This window comes from Callospermophilus lateralis, chromosome 2, assembly GCF_048772815.1.
Source record: "Callospermophilus lateralis isolate mCalLat2 chromosome 2, mCalLat2.hap1, whole genome shotgun sequence".
Taxonomy (NCBI): domain Eukaryota; kingdom Metazoa; phylum Chordata; class Mammalia; order Rodentia; family Sciuridae; genus Callospermophilus; species Callospermophilus lateralis.
The window spans coordinates 176118382-176139459 of record NC_135306.1 but is presented as its reverse complement, the minus strand read 5'-3'; the positions used below and the strand labels follow the sequence as shown (position 1 = coordinate 176139459).

General features: G+C 32.1%; 1 protein-coding gene and 1 pseudogene across 2 annotated transcripts in view; one reads left to right on the top strand and one right to left on the bottom strand.

The window, feature by feature from the left end:
* Mettl15 (methyltransferase 15, mitochondrial 12S rRNA N4-cytidine) overlaps window positions 1-21078 on the bottom strand; it is a 220074-nt gene that overhangs the window by 128062 nt on the left and 70934 nt on the right. The window lies entirely within an intron of this gene.
* On the top strand, window positions 4692-8287 carry LOC143392119 (large ribosomal subunit protein eL43 pseudogene; annotated as a pseudogene).

Sequence of the window (21078 nt, the reverse complement as noted above, 5' to 3'; positions counted from 1 at the left end):
AAACTTGTGATCTTTCTTGTGCCACTTGGTCTCTGCATTAATCCAACAAAGTCTAACACTGCAAATTGCTTTATGGTTTACCAAGTATTAATGTTTTCCTACATTATCTAGTAAGAGTCCTGTGAAGGCAGACAGAAATGTGGCATTATTCCTATTTTTATAAAAGAGAAAACTCAGGTTCATAAATATTAAGTGATTTGATTAAAATCATATTATACTAGTGTGAGGAAGCAACTTCTAGGAATCATGAAGTATAAACTCTGTCTTCTTTCTGAAAGAAATAGAAGGATGGAGGAAGAAAGAAAGGAGAAAAAGAGTGGATGACATAAGAATCATTGCAGAGAAACAATTCAAGTCTAATTCCTTTATGATACATACTGCTCCATCTTGCTAGAATATAATCCATCTCATCTTTATACCTCTCAAACTTGATATCCTTAGCTCACGCTCCTATCTGAAGATAGGGACTGACAAACATCAAGTTTTTTGCCCAAGATCATCATGCCTTTAATTTAAAACTTTTCAAACAGTTCTAATCACTGAAATTTTCACAGTGGAGTGACATTGTTAAAATTGTACATAGGAGGCTGGGGATGTGACTCAAGGGGTAGCGTGCTCACCTGGCATGCGCGGGGCACTGGGTTCAATCCTCAGCAACACATAAAAATAAAATAAAGAAAGATGTTGGGTCCACTGAAAACTAAAAAATAAATATTAAAAAAATATTTAAAAATTCTCTCTCTTTCAAAAAAAAAATTGTACATAGGGCTAGGGTTGTAGCTCAGTGGTAGAGCACTCGCCTAGCACGTGCAAGGCACAGTGTTTGATCTTCAGCACCACATAAAATAAATAAAAGGTATTGTGTACGACCAAAAAATATGTATATATATATATATAAAATATATGCATATTTTATATATAGTATATATATATATATATACATATATATATACACACACACACATATATTGTATGTGTCAGAGAGGGATTGCAAGTTCCAATGTTTTATATATATATATATATATATATATATATATATATATATATATATATATATTACATACACATACACACACACACACATATATATATGTGTGTGTGTGTGTATGTGTATGTGTGTGTATATATATGTATATATATACATTTATATATAAATTGGACATGAAGCCGGGTGCAGTGGCGCCAACTTGTAATCCCAGTGGCTCAGGAGGTTGAGACAGGAGAACTGCGAGTTCAAAGCCAGCCTCTGCAATGGCGAGGCCCTAAGCAACTCAGCGAGACCCTGTCTCTAAATAAAATCAAAATAGGGCTGGGGATGTGGCTCAGTGGTCAAGTATCCCTGAATTCAATCCATGATACAAATAAAATAAAATAAAATAAAATAAAATGGACTTGAAAAAGTTTAGCCATAGCAGTATGAGAGCAAACCCTCCAATTTTGTTTTCCTAATGTTGATTAGTCATTTCCAATCTGTGCAAGATTTTTAATAGTAAGTTCCCATCTGAATTTGGAAACAATATGGCCTGATTTCACTTTGTAATTTCTTCCTAGGAATATTTTCTTTTCTGGTAATTTCTAATTTTGAAATTTCAGCATTAAACTGCTTTAAATTTTTTTCAATTAAAATTCACCTGTTTGCAACAAGTTTTGTTTTGAAGTTATGAAATGTGTCAAGTACATACTTAACTTTCTGCATTTTTTTCAAGAATTAAAATATACATAGCATTAATAATCTGTATATTTATTGTGCACTCAAAGAGTATTGAAGGATAGAGGTAATGTAATGATACTGTGTATGAGCCTTCTACTCTGATGAGGGTATTTAGAAATGCAAAAATAACTTTAACATGTATAAAAATAAATCTAAAAAAATAAGAAAGGCATAAATAACATTTACAGGAAGAAAAAACAAAAGTTTATACCAGTCAGCATAACAGGAATAAATCGGAGGTATACTTCCACTGGACTTTAAAGGCTATACAGAACTCGAGATCAGTCTATCTTCTCACCCTCCTATATTCTCCAAATTCTATTGGTTGTACTATTATGTTGATCTGACCACATAAATGTCTTGAATCTTTCCACCCCCACTTTTAATTTAGGACCCCACATTTCTGTGCTTTTCTATTGTAGTAAGATTACAACTGAAATCCATGGCTCTAACCTCACTTGTAATTCTTCTTGCCACATTGCTAATACCCTTTCTCGAGTAAAAATTTTTACATGATATCCAAAACATTTATATCCTCTCAATGGCTCTCCAAAGTTACAAGACAGAGTCCAAACTTCCAGGCATAATGGAAAATATTGTTCCTATTCTGACCCTTGCACTTCTTTGCAATATGGTCTTTTACTAGTCTCAAACACAAATTTTATAGCATATTTTCTAGCCAAGAAATACAGAGTTGTTAAATATGCCAAGTTTAATGCTTTCACTTCCTTTTTGTCTCATTACATCTCTTCCAAATTTTATTCTCAATTATGAGAGTCCTAATTTACCCATAGCACTGTTCTAAGAGCTAGAAATACAATAGGCCAAAATAAACATGGTCCTTGATCACACGTAGTTTTCACTGTTGTCTTACCATTCTTAATATACTTTTCTTTTTCTACAATATTCCCGTGGAAGATGCCTTAGACATTTTGTCTAGATCTAGTGAAAAGCACAACATAACACAATATATTGCACATGAAATATAATTAGTAAATATCTCCTGAATGAGTAAAAAGGAATTAAGCTTCAAAAAAGTTATAGCCATAGGAAACAATGTGTCATGAAAAGGAAAGAAAAAAAAGCAACATTTGGCCAGAATCCAAGATTTACTGAAAGAAGAGGGAAAAGGAAAAAAAAGGAAGAGAAGGCAAAAGGAGAAATTAACAATCTCCATGTATGCGCCAGATACAGTTATGTGTTGTGATATAATCCCTGGTTTAATCCATGTAATAGATATATACACTAGAAAATAATGCTGGAAGATAGTGTGAAGTCAAACTATAGCAGTCCTAAATGGTCATAATACATAATTTATATGATTTGAGGTTAGAAATTAAAGGCTTTGAGATTTTCCTTTTCTTTTTCTTTTTCCCCCTACAATGGTGGAATCTTCAAACTCAGGGTCTGATGCATTCTAAGCAAATGCTGAAGTTCTTTTTTTGTTTGTTTGTTTTTTTTAAGTACAAAGAGGTGACGGTATTTGAAGAAAAGGAAACATTAACTGCCAGTAGTATTAGATGGATAGGAGGGTGTGAGAAACAGGGAAGAGCTGGAGGCTTCTACTCTTGGATAGTACCCAGATAAGGGGCAAGAAGAATCTGAATTGGCAATAGTAATGGAGGATTATAGTAGTAGTAAAAGCAATGTATGTTAAATTTACAGTAAGCTTTATTTCAGGCAAAATGCTAATCATTTTAATTGAATCATTTATTCATTTTATACATACCCATGAATACACACACAACTGAATAATTCTAAAAGCTATATAAATACTGTTTTATTAACACTATTTTACAGAGGATAAAAGGGATGTTTAGACAGGGTTAAATAAATTGCCTGAGCATAGTTAATGAATGGCATATACAGATTTCAAAAGTAATTCTATTTCCTAAACCTGTACTACTGTCTACTTTGCTTTTTTATAGGGATGAAACAGACCAATTAGTGTTATAGGTAGAGAAATGAGAAAAATCAAAATCACAAAACATGTCATCTGGATAAGTTAGAGGATAACAGAAACCTTTTATTATGCAATGGTTAGATGCCAGCACTTCCTATGCTATGCACTTAATTAAGTTGATATAATTTAATTCTTATAATAGCCTAAAGGCAAATAAAACAATCCCATTTCACAGATAAGTACATTGGAGCCACTAACTTCAGAAAACAGGAGCTGGTGATATAATGAAAGATAGAGACAGAAATAAGAAAAACATTTCTTTTTGCTTCCTTCCAGACCTCCCCTCTCTGGCCACCTCCCAATTAGGCTTAGAAAGGCCAAGAAACAATTTCTTACCCCTGAATAGAGAAAATGAAAAGTATGAAAAGGTACAGGCTTTTTAATAGAGAAACAAAGAGGTTTATGAATTTCATGTGAGAACAGAATAATTTGTGTAGTAAATTTGAAATAGTGAAGTAACAAGCACTGCTGAGTAGGATTTTGAAGAGAACAAAAAAAGCTGAAATCTAGGAATGGAACCACCATATGATCCAGCTCCTTGGTATGTATACAAAAAACCTAAAATATGGCATACTACAATAATAAATGAATACCAATGTTTACAGTAGCATAATTCAAAATAGCAAAGTTAGGGAACCAGTCTAGTTGCCTGTCAGCAGATGAATAAAGAAAATCAGGCACATACAATGAAGTTTTACTCAGCCATAAAGAATGACATTGTATTATTGGCTAATGAATAGATGGAACTGGAAAACATCTTACTAAATGAAACAATCCAGACCCAGAAAATCAAAGGTCAGATGTTTACTCTCACATATCTAAGTTAGAGAGAAAGAGAAAAAAAAATAAAACAGGAATAAAAAAGGGATTTCAAGCTCGGCTTGTTGGTGTATTCCTGTAATTCCAGTGAGAGGCTGAAGCAGGAGGATTACAAGTTCCAGGCCAACCTCTGCAATTTAGTGAAACCCTGTCTCAAAAACCAAAACCAAACAATAACAAAATAAAACCCAGCTGGAGATGTATCTCCAACAAAGTGCCCCTGGTTCTATCCCCAGTATTGCCAAAAAGAAAGAAGAAAAAGGTGGGGGGAGGGATGGATAGCATAAAAGATAAGACAGACCAGTAAAGTAGAGGAAGGGGTTAGGATTAGAGAAGATACAATGAAACCCACTATTCTAATTATTATTATTCACCAATGAAGTAATTTAAGGCATGGGAATGTGACTCCACAGAAGATTTGCATAGAATGTAGGATGCTTTGGGTTGGATCTCCAAAAGAGGAAAAAAAAAAAAAAAAAAAACGTTAATTTACAACATGCTTAGAAAACATTAAGATCTAATTATATTTTTAAACTCACTATAATTAAAAAATTTGATACATGTAAAAAATAAATGACTTTCAATATATATATATCAATTATATGATATAGCCTTTCAGAATACTATGGCCCCAAATAGAATCCAGTTGGCACACATTTTTCAAAGGCAATACAGGAGTCCCTTTGAATGTAATTTTTGAGAAATAAGTTTGTCTGACAAGGCTATTTAGAAATTCTGATTAAACAAATCGCATACCTGTGTGTATATACATATATACATACACACACAGATAAAACTATCACTAGAGTCATATGCATTATAATGTCACTGAAATGTAATTGCTAACTATTTGTAATTGCAAGCTTTTCTTCCACTATTGTGTGATGAATTAATTACTCAAGACTATCACTAACTTATTTCGGACTTTGAATACAGTTTGATTAACATGTTGATAAGTAAATGTGTTACAATGATGCATTTGTAGATGAGAAATAAGTAGGAACATATAACTATGAACACAGAAAACCAACTTAAGCTAACACTTTGAACAAACATTTTTTTTTTGAACCAAAACCTTTGATTTATTTTTATCAAGCTCTGTTGAGTATCTGTCTGCTAAGCATTTACTTTGTTTTATTTGTACCTATTACATGGGCTTATGTAAAAGAAAAAAACTCTCAAAAGAACATAAAAGTTATACCACAAACAAAACAATCAATGCACTGCAATAAGTTTATCTCTTTTCCAATTTTTCAAGAGTATTAGTGTTACTATGATGACTCATTCTGCCTAAATTCTACAAAAATTTCATCTTGTGGCTTTAGCAATATGCTATTCACACATACACACACACACAAACCTTCCACTTATCATAACAAAATTTTTTTTCATCTTTTGTAATGAATTAAAATATCGGAACATTCCCTCTTTGTGATGAATAGTTTTCATTCTTATCTGTAACATGGGTTGAATTTTAATCATAAGTACAAGTCATGTACAGTGAAACTGCCACTTAATAAGCTTGCAGGTAGAAGAGTTGAATTAATGCAAATAGCCTAAAATAATATGGCATAGGTGATCTCAATAAGCCCGATTTCAAAGAGTTCTCTAGCCAGGAAAATGTCAACCTATCAGGATTTTTTTAAATAATTTTTTTTATCTACATTAGAAAGAAATTCATATAATACATTCTGGATAAACTCTCATGAACATATAAAGTAATGAGAATGCTAAATGGTTTCTTTTAAGAATTAATTGTGTAGATTATGCATAGTGTCAGATCAGTCGGGGCAGGCAATGGCCAAAGGAGGCAGATTTAAAAGGGCCACTGAACAGGCTTTATTGAGATATCACTCCTGGGCGGAACTCAATCAGACACACAGAGGGGACAGGAGAAGGGTCTGAGGAGCTTCCACGCTCAACCGGACTGGACTTTTATGGGGCTTACAGCAGGAAGGGAAGGGCTTGGGACAGGAAAAGGTGTTTCTAGGGTCCCTTGCCCCCTTGAAGTTGGTCAGGGGAGTTGGCTGAACTCCAGGATTGGCCAGGGGGGTCCTGTTGATTAACAGGCATTAGTCAGGAGATCTGGCTGATTGACAGGCGGTTCCGCCGGCATCTGATTAATGTTCTTTTTCAGCAGGGCTGCTTTGTTCTAAGTTGCCACTAAGTCGCCACCAAGTCGCCGCCACCGACCTAACACATAGTATTTTGAAAATTAATTTGAAAACAATGCAATATTGAATGTTTTAAATTTAGGTGTTTAGCAAGTACTCTTTTCAAAACATCTTTTTTGGCACAAATCTTTTTATGATAGTAATTTCACCATAATTTTAGTGATTAAATTCTTACCATAAGCATTAAAGTGATGATGATATTTTCTATTACTTGAATTCCATATAACATTAATATTGAACATACTTGAATTCCATATAACATTAATATTAAACAAATCAAAACAGATAAATACAAATAAGTTCTAGTATCCAATTCAGGAGTATATGCATGCACACTCATGTACAAGCATGCATATAAGAGCAGATGAACAGGAACTTCCATCTTGGTAAACTTGTTTACATATGTGATTCAAGTTCATGTAAGTTTCAGATTCAGAATAGGGTATATTCTACCACCAGAAAAATCCTTGTGTGGAGTAGATGTTAGAAAGTAAAATTTAAGAAGAAATTTTAATCATAGTAAGGGAAAATTAACCAAGAAAGTGCTTTAAAGTTATTCAACACAATGAAAAGATGCAGATTCAATAATATCAATTTTTAACAGGTGCAGTAGCAACTCAGGAGGCTAAAGCAAGAGGATCACAGGTTCAAAGCCAGGCTTAGCAACTTAGGAGACCCTGTCACAAAAAATACAAAGGATTGGGGATGTAGCTAAGTGTAAAGAGTCCCTGGGTTTAATTCCCAGTAACAAACAAACAAGTAAAAAAATATACTTTTAAGAGCAAAATTCTTTTGTGACTTACAAATCTTACATGAATTTAAAAAACAAGATATAAACAAGACAGTGGGGTAAAAAAAAATAGGGTCTGATTATCAGAATACCAACTTTCTGATCCAGCATCTATAATTTAATCACCATAAGCTTTTAGGCAAATTATTTGACTTCTCTGAAGCTCAATTTATTCAGGTGCATATGGATATAAGTATACCACTCTAGTCCACCAGGTTATTGGGATATTCAAATAAGACAATACAAATGAAGGAAATTTGAAAATATAGACAGGAAATTTGAAAATATAAATAACACTATTTGTAAAATAAATATTAACTAAGGAAATAATTATTCACAAAAGATCTAAATTCCAAAATTTTTTACCAAATACAAAAGTAACTCAGCATACAATAAATACATTCATGGCTTCTGAAACAGGAAGAGACACTAACAGAAACCTTCAGTTGGCAGATGGCCTCTCAATGGAAACTCTCAATTCTACAGCATTTACAGCATGAGAAATTAAATATAATTTAGCTCTCTAGGCTCCACACCTTGGTTGTGGCAACATAGCTCAATGCACCAAGAAGGTTCAGATACTCTTTGAATATGGACTTGGTATGGTGTGCTGCTTGAGAAAATTGAGAAAAAAAACTGAAACTAGCCAGGATGCTAACTACACTTGCTCCTTCTGTGGCAAAACTAGTATGAAGAGGTGGCCTGTGGGGATCTGGCACTGTGGTTCCTCCACAAAAACAGAAGGTGGGGGTGTCTGAACCTACAACACTACTTTCTCCATCACAGACAAGTTTGTCATCAGAATACTGAAGAAACTGAAAAACCTGTAGAAGCTGAACCATTTAAGACAGCAATATCTTTACCATATGGGTTAATTTATGTAAAAAAAAAAAATTGCCTTAGAGGCTGGACACAGTGGGGCAGGCCTGGAATTCAAGCTACTGGGAAAGCTGAGGTAGGAAGATTATGTGTTTGTGGCCAGCCTGTGAAACTTAGCAAGACCACGTCTCAAAATAAAAAATAAAAAGGGCTGGGAATTTAGCTCAGTGGTAGGGCATTTGCCTAGCACGTGTGAGGCAAATTTAATTTAATTCCCAGTACTTTTGGGAGTAGGGGCCAACCCTTGGTTTATTCATAATTGTATTAATTAGACCTTCTGGTTTTCATTGAGTTAATATTGACTTTTGGAGAGGTTTGGAAATTTTAAGTCCTTCTAATTAGTACTCGTTTTCTAATACATACATCCAAAACATACTGACATGGGTTATGGTAATCCTTTCTTTCTTTTTTTTTTTTTTTTTTTTGAGTAGTTAAATAATAGACAATAAGAATACAATGTTTAACTGGTTAGATATGTATGTTAGCATTTTTAAAGTCTGTTCTTATCAGGTAATATTTTGAGGTGCTTTGATATAAACTGCAAATTTTGTTTTTAAATCACATTTAATATTTTAAAAATCTTTCAAAATATATAAATTATACTAAAGGATAAGAGATATATTTAAATTTCAATGAAAAACATTAGTGGTATATCAGAATAAGAAAATTTAATAATTAATGTGCCTGTGGTATACTTCTTGAAATTAAGACAACATCTTTGAATTAACTTTTCATTCAAGCCCAAAGTGAAAAATCAAAACAGCTTACCAGATAGTCTTTACTTCTAAAGGTTTTATTATTTCCCTTTAACATTTAATCACACTACTCCTTGCATTTTGGATTAAGTTTAACTCCATATAGGGACAATGAATTAACAAATGGGGCCAATTTAGCTATATTGGTACTCTGACCATATTACTATAAACAAAGTGTCTGAAATATGTCCACTATTAACGGACCAGGAAGACTTTATGCAACTTTCAAAGTGAACAACTAACTCAAAGGAAGTAATTACTCAAAGACAGTAATACCAGAATCAATATTTTTACTAAAATCAATTAGCCAATCATCTTGATAATAAAAATTTTATTCTTAATCATATTATTAGTCTTTGCTTTTGTTTGTGGTCTTTCATTTTCTTCTTTTTCACAAACAATATGTTTTCCTTATAAAAAGAAGTCTTAAAAAAGTCTTGGTTATCTGTGAACTCAACTCAATTTTGTCATGCTTCGTCTTATTATCTTGGCAGTTTCAATCACTGAAAAAAAAAAAGAAGTCAAAGTCATCAAAAGAGTGTACTCTGTAGGAAGTAAATAGTTATTTTAGAGAATGGAAGAAGAAACCTAATAAACAAGCAAAAGATAATAAACAAGCAAAGATGTATAGAGGGCAACGTTTGTTCACGGTTACAAAAAGATAAGCCTGATTGAGAAAAAATATTTAAGTAGGAAATAACACTAAAAATAATACATTCGAAACAGTTAATATAGAAATTTTAAATGGGCTGGGGATGTGGCTCAAGTGGTAACACGCTTGCCTGGCATGCGCGGGGCGCTGGGTTCGATCCTCAGCACCACATAAAAATAAAATAAAGATGTTGTGTCCACTGAAAACTGAAAAATAAATATTTAAAAAAATCTCTCTCTCTCTCTCTTCTCTCTCTCTTAAAAAAAAAAAAAAAAAAAAAAAAGAAAGAAATTTTAAGTGTCAAAGAGTTCGTACTTTCATTCATAGTCAATAAAGAGTCTTGGAGGTCCTGCTGTGCCCAAGAGAAGCAATATAAAATAGAATGACATGATAAAACACAAACACATGAGCACGGGAATATGAATATACAGTGATTTTTTTTCACTGAATTTCTTTTTTCAGAGTCATACTGTAGATAGTTAATTAGTACACAGAGTCAAATTCTAGAGGATGTCAATCTGTTGAAATTATGATTTTTTTAATATTTACTTTTTAGTTGTAGTTGGACACAATATATTTGTTTTATTCATTTATTTTTATGTGGTGCTGAGGATCGAACCCAGGGTCTCACATGTGTAAGGTGAGCGCTTTACCGCTGAGCCAAAACTCTAGCCCAATGAAATCATAATTTTAACAATATAAAATCAATTATAGGATGGAAATGTTGCATAAACATCTGTATAGCTATATTTTTAAAGAATCTGGAGATCTTTGGAGGAGAAGCTTCTAATTCAGTGAGAAATACAATGTTATATTCTACTAAGACAGAATAAGTTAAATATTCATATTTAGTGCAGTCCTGCACCATATAATAACATTTCAGTTAATGTCTGACCAAATCTACCACAGAGATCCCCTAAGGTTATAACAAAGCTGAAAAATTCCTATCGCTGAATGAATGAACAACTGAAGAAAAAGGCAAAAGAAAAGAAAGCTTCAGAAGAAAAAGAAACCAGAACCCCAAGAAAATACATAGCGAAGAGCCTAGTTGAAGCTTTTGCAGATGTCGACAAGGCCCTTAAAAGCTTGAAAACATAAACCCCAAAAGATTTTCATTAATAGTGAGAAATAATCATGATGAATATCTGCTTTCAAACAAATCTATAGTGTAAAAAGGAGCAAACCACATGGACAAATTTCTGAAAACAGTGTTACTTTTTCAACATAAGCCTCAGAAGATCCTTCAAGAGTTATTTCTATATCACAAGAAATTACAGATCCCTGTGTGTTACTGCCACTGAAGACCTTCAAGTGGGACAAGATGTGGACATAGAAGATAGTGATATCAACGATCCTGAGTCTGGGTAGGCCTAAGGTAATGTGCATGTTGTGTCCTAGTGGTTGTTAACAACAAAAAGGGCTTTAAATTAAAAAAATGAAGAAGAAGAAACTAAAAATAGAAAAAAAAAAAGAATACAGAATAAAGATAAGGAAAATGTGTAACTACACAATGCATTTAATGTTTTAAGCTAAGTGCTATTACAAAAGATCAAAAGTTAAAAAAATTTAAAAGTTAATAAAGGAAAAAAGTTAAACTAAGGTAAGGTAAATTTGTTATTAAGGAAAATGTTTTCATATATTTAGTATAGTGTATGCACACTTTCATTAAGTTACAATAATGTACCATAATGTCCTAGGTCTTCATATTTCCAGGCTAAAAGCTTAGATTTCTTAAAAGTAATACTAAAAGCCTAGGATATTAAATAAAAGCAGGCATAAAAAGAAAATAAAAACTATATATTAAAAGTCTTATAGTTACCAAAAAAATAAGAAAGAAATCATAGGGTTTAGACTTGTCAATTAAATCAAAAACAGCTGAAATAAATAAAGTCTTTGAAAAACACAATTATTAAAAACTTCACTCAAAGAAACACCCAGGATTTCTCAGTCTTGGCACCACTGACATTTTGGGCCTCATTTGTTTTAGGAGATTAGTCTCTTAATTACAGGGTTATTTAGCAGTACCCCTGACAAGCCCTCCACTCAGCTGTGATAACCAAAAATATCTTCAGACATTACCAAACATGCCATGAGAGGGGGTGCAAAATTACTCCCTGTTGGGAAGCACTGAGATAACCTTAAAAGCTGTGTGTCTATTAAAGAAACTTGATTTGCATTTTAAAACCATCTAACAAAGAAAAGTCCAGGCCCAAAAGACTTCACTAGTGAATTCTACCTAACATTTAAAGGAGCCAATTCTTCAAAATCTCTTCCAGGAAATGAAGAGTGACTAGTTCCCAGTTCATCTATGAGCTCCACATTACCTTGATATATAAACCAATGACATTATTAGAAAATTACAAATTAAGACTGCTCATGAGCATAGATGTAAAAATTTTCAAAAATATAAGCAAATCAAATTCATTAATATGTGAAAAGAATAATGCATTGTTAGCAAGTAGAGCGTGTAACCCCAGGAATACAAGACTGGTTCAATATTAGCAAATCAACAACTTCTAATTTTGGAATGTTGTTGTCAAAAAAAAAAAAAGAAAAAGAAAGAAGAAAAGAAAAGAAAAAGATTCCAAAATAGGTGGATAATCACTTAAAACCTAAAAATCTCTTATTTATGCCAAGCTGTACAGTACTCTATCATTCATTATCAGACAACAACATTTATGCCTTCATAATGCAGGTGACCATGTATTATACAATGTAGTCCTAATAGAAGATACTACAAGATAAATATGATTTTTATATAAATATGTAATCTTAAAAAGACACAGAAATAAGCACAGATAACTTTAGTTGCCAATGTTTGAAGTAAAACAATATAATCCAAATAATTTGATATGATCTGCTTAATCATATGAAGAAAGCTTTAAGCATATAAACATGGAATATATCAAACAGAGAGGTCTAAAGTGGGCTAATGGAAAATAATAAATATTAAAACATAAACTTTAGTTGAATAAAATTCTTATTTTTTCTAGAAAGAGAAAAATGAGTGGAAACAACCAGTACTTTTCTGTTAATTAAGATATTTTATACAGGACACAATGTTAAACTCTTTTTTGAGTATTAATTGTCACAACAGGCTTAAAAATAAACTAAGATGGCTGTTCAGGAATTTACATAGTCTCGGACATGTAATTGTGGTTATTTCTGAAAATGTTTCTATGACAAAAGAACTCTTCCATAACATATCACACCATTCGCTTCTTATACTTGAAGTTCATAATTAAACATTACAGGATTACCCAAAAACCAGAAATATAACAATTTACATCCATGTATTACTTTTATTAAAAAAACCATTTTTTTAAGTTGAAGAGAGACCATTACCAACTGTCACAAGTATTATTTAAAAAAAAAAATTTAGAAAGATACAACCCTAGAAAGATAAATTCCTTTAGTTTATAATGAAGCTTAAATAAAATTCAGATCATTCACTTCAATCCCTATTCCAGGATTTTTATATTTTCCAATCTTAGTTAATTATTGGAATTTTAAGAATATCCCTTAGGCTAGAGGTATAGTTCAGTGATAGATCCCTCATCTGGTACATGCACGTTCCCCGTTTCAATATCTAGCATCGTAACCAAAAAGAAAAGAAAAAAAAAGTTACCCCACAAAATACAAAAACTAAAAAAGAAAAGATAAAAAAAGGAATTTGAATTGTCCTGACATTAATATAGACAAGGTAAGAAGACATTCACAACTCATAAACAGCAAATGTTTATTAAAATTAAAATTTTAGCTTTAAAGGTATTATCATTAATATCAAAATTCTAAAGGCAGTGAAAAAAAAATTCATTCACTTCAGTTCTAAAAAATAATTTATAACTACAGGAATAACTTTAAAAGATAAACCTTATTATGATAGTCTTATAAAAGAAACATCATTTGCCTTCTAAGAGAACCTATCAAGTATCTCTCTGCTATTTGAACAATATTATCAGTAAGCTCCTTGTTATAACTTCTTTATATAATTTAAATGTAACTGAGGCTAACTCTCCTTAGTGCCATTCTATTCCTATTATTAGAGTTAACAGTTTGTAACTAAAGCAAATAGCAAAAACTGCCTTACTCCACTTTACCAAAAGAAAAGTAAACTTGATTTTTTAAATATGTTTTGTGCTAATTTGCACTATATTTCTATCTAATGTAAAACTAAACTCTTCTATTATGATCATTTTATTTAGGTTTTCATAAACATCTACTTCAAGAGATATCTATTAAACATTTCAGGTGAATGTATCATGCAAGCTTTTTATTTAATAATACTGGTAGGGCTTGGGGTATAGCTCAATGGTAGAGAGCACACTTGGGCTGCACAAAGCCTGAGATTTGCTAAAAGAAAAAAAAAATATGTGTGGATGTGCACACACACACATGCATGCGTGAGTGCATGTGTGTGTATGGCATGTCACCTCATCTTTTTAAACCTTCTTTTCCCAATGATAAGGCAAGGGGATTCAAAAGGATGATCTCTTCAAGTTCAAATATTTTACAATTCTAAAATAAATAGGATAAAAACAGATGATTATCAATGAAGAGAGATCTTCTTTCATTCTTAATAGAGGTAAGTAGAATTAAGATAACTCTATGTTAAGTAACATTATGCCCAATTGGAAAATTTAAATTCAAATAGTAGGTAATCAAAAATAGATGAATGATGTTTTTAATTATTATGCTACAATTTCAGAAAGTAATAGTTGAACTTATTGATTGCTTATGAAAACGTAAATTTCCTTTGTCATTAATAACCACAAAAAATAGAGATTCATTTGAGAAAGAGATTTTATCTATGTTCTAATGATTGCAGTCATAAACAAGAGGAGAACGACTAATTAATATTAGAAGTTAAAGATTTCTTTATATGAAGAGTTATCTTAAAATCATCAGTAATAAAGAGCACTAAATAAACTTTTGAATAACTATTGATCAAGAAAAAAATTAATGCAGTCAATAAAGTATAATCAACATCAAGAGAAATCAATAGCATTAACTCAGAACACAGACTACTGTATAATACTTTAGCAGGCACCCTGAAAAGAGAAATTATAAATCAATTTTGCAAATATATATGAAATCTGTTGCAAAGAACACTGTAGTAATGGCTTCATAACTAAATGCTTTTACAATGACAACAGAGCTTAATGTAACCAATTTGGGTTCTCATTTTATTGAAATTTGTTACAATATTAGTTGTACAAATCATAAAATACTTTTGAAGGTCATTCTAATGATGGTTTATAAAATGTGAAGTTACTAAACTAGCAAGCTACTCACCCCAGGAAATCATCAAATGGAAATGATTCACTCATAGAAATTTACCCTATAACTGTTCACCAGTTGTACACTTCAACTGACTGAAAACTGATGAAATCAAGAGGTTTTTAAACCCTTAAGTCATTCACTATCACTAACTTCACAGTTAATTTAGACTGACAAATTGGTCCAATTTGCTTGTATTTGTCAAAATAAGAACTCATGGAATCAATATAAGGAGTTTATGAACAAAAGTAATAAATTCAAATTAGAGCTTTGGGAACAATCCTTGGAGACATTTAAGTATCTTTCTTCAAAAATAATATTTGATATTGACTTTAGATATGACCCTATATTTATTTATTATGTCATTCTGTAGACTATGTTTCTTTCTTTGGGAAATAAAAAATGATAACATATAGGATAGAACACCATTAAAATAAGCAGACAAAGCCCTCATTCTGTAGCTGAAGTTATTAATAACTTGGCAGCAATTTTATATTCCCCGAATTTCAAAATAGTATGTTAAGAAATGAAACTTTGAATTATGAATAAACACTAAATTATTTAACATTTCTTGTGGACTTCTGAGGAAAATAAAAATTCAACAATATTTAATGGCACAGTATTTCAGTTAGTTTAAAATATCATATTTTTTGTTTATTGCAAGTTCAAATGTGTTCTTGGAAATAAAACAATAATTTAAACTATATGCCTAAATCACACATTGAACATAGTATGGTAAATTATATTTCACAAATGTAAACATTAAAAATAAGCTAAGATAGGGGCTGGGATTGTGTCTCAGAGGTAGAGCACTTGCCTAGCATGCATGATACATTGGGTTTAATCCTCAGCACCATATTAAAAAAATAAATTAAAGGTATTGTGTCTACCTGCAACTTAAAAATAAATTTTTTTTAAATAAGCTAAGATAAATAGAGTGCTAAGCAAAAAGTTTACATATTTGATACAACCATTTAAATGAGCAATACGTTTCTTTTAGGAAATAAACATTATTTTATAAAAAAGGAATTAGAGTCTGGGGTTGTGGCTCAGCAGTACAGTGCTCACCTTGCACGTGCGAGGTCCTGGGTTCGATCCTCAGCACCACATAAAAATGGATAAATAAAATAAAGGTATTGAGTCAAACTATCATTAAAAAATATTTTTTTTTAAAAAAAAGGAATCAGCGAAGACATTTTTCATTCTAAAAAGGATAACAAGAATTGGCATCTAAATATGGTGGAATTAGATGAAAATCATTACCCTAGGTACATATATGATTGCACAAATGGTGCATCTCTACATGATGTAAAACAAGAGAATTGAAATGTTGTGCTTCATTTGTGTACAATTGAAATGCATTCTGTTGGCATGTACAACTAAGTAGGAAAAAAAAAGAATTGGCATCTATGTCATTTACATTGCATTTTGGGAAATTGCAATAATAAGCACGTTTAAAATGATATTCTAAAAGATATGGCTAAGTCAAATGAGTATATGGGAAGTAGCAAGACTCTTAAGAAAATTGATTGCAATCTCAGATGAGTCCTAATATAAGTAACTAATATATGTCAATTTTTGAATAATATTTCATATATTTGTTTCTTCTGTAGCTCTATTCTCATTCACTGTTAAGAACAACATATATTAGAAAGTTAACACTTGAGCATGAGTCAATTTTACTTATTTCTTATTTTTTGGATTGAACCCAAAGCCTTGTTTGTGCATGCTAAGTATCTGCTGTACCATTGAACTATAGCCCCAGACATGAATTAACAGAATTACAGTAAATGATTCTGACTTGATATATTTCCTTCCTAAAAATATCCAAAAGATCAAAATTATTCAATAATTTTTATTGTTAAAAATCACAATAAGCCAGGTGTGGCGATACACACCTACAGACCCTACAACTCAGAGGGCTGAGACAGGAGGACCACAAATTCAAGGCCAACCTCAGAAACTGAATGAGATCCATACCAAATTAAAAATAAAAATGGTTGAGGATGTAGCTTAGTGGTAAAGAACCCTTTGATTCAATCCCCAGTGTTATGATTTGAAATAGAAGTGTCCCCCAAAAGTTCATGTGTAAGACAATGCAAGAAAGTTCAGAGGTATAATGATCGCCTTAAACTCATCAGTGAATTAATCCCTAATGGGATTAACTGAGTGGTAACTGGCAGCAGATGGAGAGTCACTGGAGGAAGTAGTTCACTGGGGGTGTGGCTATGGGGTATATATTTTATATCTAGAGAGTGGAGTCTCTGTCTTCTTTCTGATCATCATGTGAACTGCTTCCCTCTGCCACTCCCTTCTGCGATGATGTTCTGCCTCACTTTGAGCCCTGAGGAATGGAGTCAGCCTTCCATGAACTAAGACCTCTGAAACTGTGAGCCCTCAAAGAAACTTTTTCTCCTCTACAATTTTTCTGGTCAGGCCCTTTCATCATACCAGCAAAAAAGTTGACTAAAACATCCAGTATCCAGGGGAGGAAAAGTCTCAATAAACTTAATACTACATACACATTTGGGACTTTGTCAGAGTATTAAAGTATCAGTGGTAGAGCACATGGCTTAGCATACTTGAGACCTTGGGTTCAATTCCAATCAAAGAGAGAGAGAGAGAGAGAGAGAGAGAGAGAGAGAGAGAGAGAGAATACAGTACTCAGTACTCAGCTGATTTACAGTACCAGCAAAGCACTTTAAAGTAAGAATTAATAACTCTTTGATGCACAAGTAAACATATACATGAAATAAAATGATAAAACTATAATGTCTAAAGACCTTCCAGATCAGAAGATATACATTTTTCTTTTCTTTTTTTTTTGCTTTTTTTTGAAGGTTGTTAAAATTATTCATTTTATTAAAAATAAATTTTATTTGATTTTAACTAAAAAACACCACTTCAGGGATTTTTATTTATAACCATTCAAACAATAAATAACAATGAAAATAAATTGTGGTTTTGCTTCCTCCTCTCAGCTTGCCAAACATAAACAAGGCACTGACTCTTTTTCTTCTACACAGGAGCAAATATATATATAAAGATTTTTTCCCTATAAAGATAAAATAACAAAACAAAATTATACTATACATCTAGTATTATAACTACATGACAACTATGTTCTTATTTTTTAATATGGGGGAGATACTCTTCCATGAAAACCAAAGGAACAAAATACCCCACAGCTAAAAGTTACTTCATTCTTCTTGTATGTCAGATATGGTTTCCCTTTTCTAGTCTCATGAAGACCTCATAATGAGTTATACTTTATTAATATTACCAACCAAACCTGGCAGACCTACCTCACCCTTTTTAAAAGCTATGGTATGCTAATACAGGATCTAATCATTCCATTTAAGCATTTTGGGAATGACATATTATCAATTATCCTAAATATCTACAGCTAAAGTTCAGCTGGGATTTATTTAGTCAGGGAAGACCAAAGCCAATGAGATAATTTTAAACCTTACCTACTTTAAAACAAAATATTAACTTTTTTTTCATTTGTTCTTTTTAGATATACATGACAGTAGAGTGTATTTTGACATATTATTATACATACCTGCTCCACAGAAAAGAATGATGTAAAGAGTCTCTCTTGGGTTTGATCAAGAAAGATTCTTAGTTACTTGGTTGTGTAAAGTTCAATCAAAGGGGGTGAACAGAATACATATGGAGCATTTTGAAATAAGACTTGAAGGTTTTACATTGTTATGTCAGCAGTTTTTCCCCATAATTTTTATGGGGCTGGTTTTCCCCATCATTCTTTAGATCTCTACACTGTAAAGAAATGATTGGTATATTAGGTCAGTGGGTTCGTTCTTGAAGAAAGTCATTAAACTTAAGTGCAGATGGGCTTATCAGTGATAGAGCTATAAGCTTGGAATTCTTTTTGTCCTCTGAGCTAAGGTGCAGACAACTAAACAAGACTTCAGTGACAGCCACCAACATGTCAGGTCAGTGAAACCTAGAGCTAGTCTATATGCACTGTCTTGAAAGATAGCTACTTCACATTGAGACCTGAGATCTGGGAAGGCAGGTTTTATTCACTATCTTTACTCAAAGTTCAATGGAATGTGTGACAGCCCTGGCAGACCTCCAAGGGTGTACAGTTGTCCCATCTGTCTGTAATACTTGAAAGAACCAGTGACCACTAACTATGGGTACAACTTCTATTTTTACTGCCTCAGTATATCCTAGGAAGTATATCGAAATGATGCCTTTCCCTGGCCTGTCTGCTAATTTTGCTTTCCATAAAGAAAGTTTGGGAGGAATCCCCTGCTCTATCATTGGACTTGCTAAGCTACTCCAGATCAAAAAGAGCAAGAGGAAGAGGCAGGAAGAAAATGCTGTGTATAAGTAACACATAATTTCTGACTCTTTTCTTTGTGAAGAACCTACAGGTTCTGTAGTGCAGAGGCACTACATTTGTCCCATTAAAAAAGTAACACATAATTTCTGACTCTTTTCTTTGTGAAGAACCTACAGGTTCTGTAGTGCAGAGGCACTACATTTGTCCCATTAAAAAAGTTGACACCACAGACTTCTAGAATCTAGCATCAAGCCCTTGAAGAATAATGTAGAATTAGTTGAAAAAGTGATAACTGTACAAGGAAGCAAATCCCTCTAGCTGAGAAAGAAGGTAGAGTATAAAAGAGAATAAACAAATTCTGAATGTGAGCAAATTAGACTGTTTTTACAGAATGAACAAGAGGCTCTGCTTAAGTAGATAAAATATGAAGAGTTGGACCTTTTAACAAAATTTAATGAAAACCTTATAACTTTTTCAGATTTTTTCCACATTAAACTGTTTACTGTAGGAAATAGAGGTCTAGTATGTATGGTCAGACTTGGCATTACTGATGTGTTAAGAGTATATACCAATGGTATCAAAACCTAAAATACCCTGATGTCTCTTCAGATTAAAGAAATGTGGATTTAGATTTCCTCCACAGAATTGTACAGCAATTTCAGATAGATGTGAGTATAGATCTTGACACAATGTATACTCAGCTTATTGTCTCTGAGAATAAAAGGTATGGAAGAATAAAGCAAAATGTCTGTTATAACCAAAGAAGATTTTATCTATGCTCTGCTTCTGGGTTATAAGATATTTAATTTTGGTAGGTATTACTGAGAGGTAGAAGTACAAAAGAAACCTCAGTGGATGCTAGGTATGTGTCAAGAATGTTTTCCTAGGAACTGACAGAATAGGTTGTCTAAGTGGGTTGTAGGCAACTGGGGGATATATTGACAGCGGTTATGTTGGGTTTCTCAGCTTCTGCCAGTTCCAAGAACCACTAAGACTGGCATTATTCTGAACTTTGAATTGAGTGAGGTTTCCTGTTATAATGGAAATGATAGGTCTCTTTTCTATACTTAATTTTTTCAACAAAATCATTTGGCCTTGTTTTTATGGTCGAACAGATTCTGAAACTCTTAAGATCTTGTCAGTGGCTGATGAAAGAGAAAGAACCTGGCAAATTATCTTATTTTAGTTTTTAGGACTACCTTAGCCAAGAAATTAATTCAGAATTATTTCCAGAATCTTTCAAAGTTTTACTACTGAAAACCGGAATAGATTTTTTTTTCTTCCTTATTTTCAGCAACTATTCAAAAACATGATAGTAATACTAATTTCATAGATGTTGTTAGTATCAGTTGTCAAGTACTTGGAATTCTAATTTGAATATTTGAGAATTATTTAAATGTCCAATGAAATATTTCTTGAAAATATCAAACATTGTGTAAAATAGATTATAATTAGATTACAGAATTACTATAAAAATGAAACATTTAAAATTCAAGAAGAAAATATAGCAAATATCGATACAGTCCTGGAATAAAGAAAATCTACCTTCATATAAAAACAATGGCAAAAATATCAGCAAATAAGTGAAATACAGACTATAGTTCATAAAAATGAAAATTTCTTAAACACACAAATACCACAAACCTATAAGGAAGACTTACACATAATATATTTAAACTTTAGGTAAAGTATCAGGATGTATGATTAGAAATATTTATTTTTATCCAAAACAATAAAATG